This window comes from Acipenser ruthenus, chromosome 32, assembly GCF_902713425.1.
Source record: "Acipenser ruthenus chromosome 32, fAciRut3.2 maternal haplotype, whole genome shotgun sequence".
In the NCBI taxonomy this organism is placed as follows: domain Eukaryota; kingdom Metazoa; phylum Chordata; class Actinopteri; order Acipenseriformes; family Acipenseridae; genus Acipenser; species Acipenser ruthenus.
In genome coordinates this window covers 11,765,398-11,769,805 of record NC_081220.1, presented here as the reverse complement: position 1 = coordinate 11,769,805, position 4,408 = coordinate 11,765,398, and the positions used below count along the sequence as shown (strand labels likewise).

The 4,408-nt window shown below is 39.6% G+C and overlaps 1 long non-coding RNA gene across 1 annotated transcript; it reads left to right on the top strand.

Moving 5' to 3' along the window:
- The first annotated feature begins 1,766 nt into the window (after positions 1-1,766).
- LOC131703280 (uncharacterized) lies at positions 1,767-3,766 on the top strand. Its single transcript, XR_009309756.1, has 4 exons — positions 1,767-1,899; positions 2,138-2,242; positions 2,762-2,832; positions 3,265-3,766. It is a non-coding gene; the product is annotated as an uncharacterized LOC131703280 (long non-coding RNA).
- The last annotated feature ends 642 nt before the right edge of the window (positions 3,767-4,408 follow it).

Here is a 4,408-nt window from a genome sequence, read left to right as displayed (position 1 = left end):
TGTAAAGCACAGAGAGGTATGGTAAAGCATAGGGAAGCATTGTGAAGCACAGACTGGTATGGTAAAGCATAGGGAAGCATTGTAAAGCACAGAGAGGTCTGGTAAAGCATAGGGAAGCATTGTAAAGCACAGAGAGGTGTGGTAAAGCATAGGGAAGCATTGCAAAACACAGAGAGGTCTAGTAAAGCATAGGGAAGCATTGTAAAGCACAGAGAAGTATGGTAAAGCATAGGGAAGCATTGTAAAGCCCAGAGAGGTCTGGTAAAGCATAGGGAAGCATTGTGAAGCACAAACTGGTATGGTAAAGCATAGGGAAGCATTGTAAAGCACAGAGAGGTCTGGTAAAGCATAGGGAAGCATTGTAAAGCACAGAGAGGTCTGGTAAAGCACAGGGAAGCATTGTAAAGCACAGAGAGGTATGGTAAAGCATAGGGAAGCATTGTAAAGCACAGAGAGGTATGGTAAAGCATAGGGAAGCATTGTGAAGCACAGACTGGTATGGTAAAGCATAGGGAAGCATTGTAAAGCACAGAGAGGTCTGGTAAAGCATAGGGAAGCATTGTAAAGCACAGAGAGGTGTGGTAAAGCATAGGAAAGCATTGCAAAACACAGAGAGGTCTAGTAAAGCATAGGGAAGCATTGTAAAGCACAGAGAGGTATGGTAAAGCATAGGGAAGCATTGTAAAGCACAGAGAGGTGTGGTAAAGCATAGGGAAGCATTGTAAAGCACAGAGAGGTGTGGTAAGGCATGTTTAAAAACATGGTAAACTAAAAGATTCCCATGTAAAAGCCCAGCAAATTGTAATAAAGCACAGAGAAAGCATGACAAAGCTGAGGCAAGCATTCTGAAGCACAGTGAAGTATGGTAAAGCATATTAATAAAAAAACCTGGCAAAGCAGGGTAAACTATGGTAAATGCAGAGCATAACCATGGGAATACCACAGGGGGACAACTGCAAAATTGCTGCGCAAATGTACCCTGGTTACCTATTTGTATAAGGGCACCAGCGGTAATCCTTTATGGCTTTTGCAATTGGAACCCTGGTTTCTGTAGATTCTATAAAGAAACATTCTTAAATATTGGACAAAGGAAGGGAAGGGTTATATAGAATGCGTTCAAAGTGTTGGAAAAAGAATCATCAGAAGTTCCGTAATTTGAATTTTCATATTTGGAATCCCTCGGTATAAAACGGTTAACCCGTTTCAATCCAAAACGCATGTTTAAAAATTGACAAACAAAGCACCAAAATGATGTGACTGTCTTTGACGGTCTTTCACTCGGACCCTATACTACCCTGTTTTACATTCAGTGACAGAAGCTGACAAATGAAATCAAGCAATATGTGATGATGATGATGATGATGATGATGATGATGATGATGATGATGATGATGATGATGATGATGCATCTTTTTAAATTATACTCGGAGGATAATAAGAACACGCTTTGGGTTTACAATGAGATTGAACAGCAGAAAGTGAGCGGTGTGAAGAGCAACGATAACATTTGATCCCTGACGTCAGCTACTTCACTTTGTTTATCATGGTTACTAAACTTACAATGTATTTGTTTACTCAAAGACCCGCTGACTGTCCCGCGTGTGGAGTTATACTCTCCGGGTATGTTTGAAGGCGATACGGACTGGACCGAGCCGGTTCCGGTGCTGTGTTTGGTGAGAGACACGTCTCCGGGGCGGCACCGAGTCCTCTGGATTATCCGCGCCGAGGCAGCCGCGCCGGGCAGCGCGGAGGAGGGAGAGATCGAACCCGACGGGTCCTATAGCGTGCTTAGCTACGTCACAATCAGCGCGGATCAATGGAACAGCGGCGCTATAACGTGCGAGGCTTACAACGTCAAAAACGTCACAGAAAAAGTCTCCGCGTCACTCCGCAGGCAAGGTGAATTACGTAGCCGAAGGGTCATTATTTGAAATCCCAACAATAAGAAGTTACAATGTAAAAAAGCTGCTTTTGCATATTGTGTTAAAGAACACATACTTAAAAGTATAAAACATAGTATGATAATAATAATAATAATAATAATAATAATAATAATAATAATAATAATAATAATAATAATAATAATAACACATTATAATGTGTATTGTTAATATCTGTGGCGCATGTTTTGTTTCAGATTGCGTTCCTGTGTTGTTTTACGGACTGCCCGTCGTTCTCCTGCTAATTCTGGTCGTCGTGTCTGTGGCGTGTGTTTACAGAAGACTTCATAAAACTAAAACCGGTAACTGCTGGATATTCTCTTTGTGATCGCTGGTATTTCTGCATTTGAAATATCCGCATATCATTCATATCATATACACCAGACCCTGTTTATTGCATTTTACTGAACTATGAAGTATTACTATAATTTGAAGTTCCATTCAAATCCCAGCTCAGCCGCTGACTCACTGTGTGTGTGTGTGCGTGCGTGCGTGCGTGCGTGCGTGCGTGCGTGCGTGCGTGTGTGTGTGTGTGTGTGTGTGTGACCCTGAGTAAGTCACTTCACCTCCTTGTGCTCCGTCCTTCGGATGAGACGTAAAACAAACGAGGTCCTATTGGGAGTGACTCTGCAGCAGCAACAGCAGCAGTTGTTGATGATGCATAGTTCACCCCCTAAACTTAAGTCGCTTTGGATAAAAGTGTCTGCTAAATGACTAAATAATAATAATATATAAAAAGTCAGTTATATTTATTTGATTGCATTTTTACTGAGCTATAAAGTCTTACTAAACATGCTTATTTTTTTTTTTACAATCTATAGATCACAAGTCCAGCGACGCACCCTGCCGTCCCCAGCGCCCCGCACGACACAGAACAGTCCAGGATTACTCGGTAATCAATCTGATTCAGGGTTTTATTTATTTATTGATAGACAAAGAGAAGGAGAGGCGCTCCCTTTCATTGGACTAACTAAACAATAATTAATCTCAGGCTTTCAAGATCTCAAAGGTCTCATCTTCAGGGATTCTCAACCAGTTCACAAATCATAGCCAATACATTTATAGAAGATAATAAATAAAAACAAAACACATGCACTATGCAGCACACACTTGTGTGTCTAATTACGATGTGGCTTGTGTGCAGTAATATATAACCAATGCACTATTGCACAACTAATATGCCATTGTAGATATAACTTGTGATCCTAACTTGCTGCATCCTAGTAGTATTACTGTACCTAATGTAAAATACAATGCATTTAAATATGTACATTGTAACCCTGTGCTGTCCTGTAACACCTGAACCCTTTCTCTTTCTTCTCAGACGGAGTACGCATCGCTCAATCTGTGATGCTGATCTATAAATGCAGCCGTGGAGATGTTTGTATTCTGGAGAGAGCGCGCGAGAGAGAGAGAGAAAGAGAGAGAGAGAGAGAGAGAGCTGTATAGTCTTTCAATTCCAAGTCCAATTCACTGTGTATTTATTTACATAGTAGTTAGTAAATACATGCGTAACACAATTACAATGTTATTATGCATTGTTACAATGTACTTACTGTGGAAATCTCTGTGCTCGATATAACCCTATCCTTAACACTAACCCTAACCCTTTTCTATTGCAGCTGTGCACTTGCATATATCGTTCAAAAAGACATCCACACTAAGCACTTTGTAACTATGCATAATACCACTGTAATGATGTGCCAGTCCGCATGCATTTACCAAATACACAGCAATGAGAGACACTTCATGTCAAATATTACCCATTTGTATTGAAATGAACTTTAAACAGCTGGACTCAAATTCAAGCAAGCCTCTCATGCTGCACGCCCTTTCTTTGTAAACATCTTGTCTATTATTATGATATCATATAAAACATATATTTTGCTGTAATACTAATAATAGTCACTGTATTTGAATAATTGTACATTTAAATAATAATAATAATAATAATAATAATAATAATAATAATAATAATAATAATAAACGTGTTTGTGAAAAATGATTTGAAAAGGTGATGTTGTTGTTTGAAGATAGCGCTCCCATTCATACAATTACAGGAACACTAAGAATCTTAACATGAGTGTGATTGCACACGTGGGGCTACCTGGGATTCAATTCCCATTGAAGTTCAAGTTTATTAAAGGTGCAGCAACTCCCATAGTAATTTTACATTCTGTGTGTCGTCATTGAAAGGGAAATTGTATAGACCCCAATGCAGGGGACTGGCCTCACGGTGCTCCAGGACCGGGATTATATATATTATTATATATTTGCTATTATTTATTTTTTAGCAGATGCCCTTATCCATTGCGACTTAAAATTCTTACAAAATATCACAGCACAAAGTATCACATTACAGAATATCACATTATAAAATTTCACATTACAAAATATCACATTACTGAGTAGTGTGTAGTAGTGGATAGGGCCCTGGAGTCTTGACCGGAGGGTCGTGGGTTCAATCC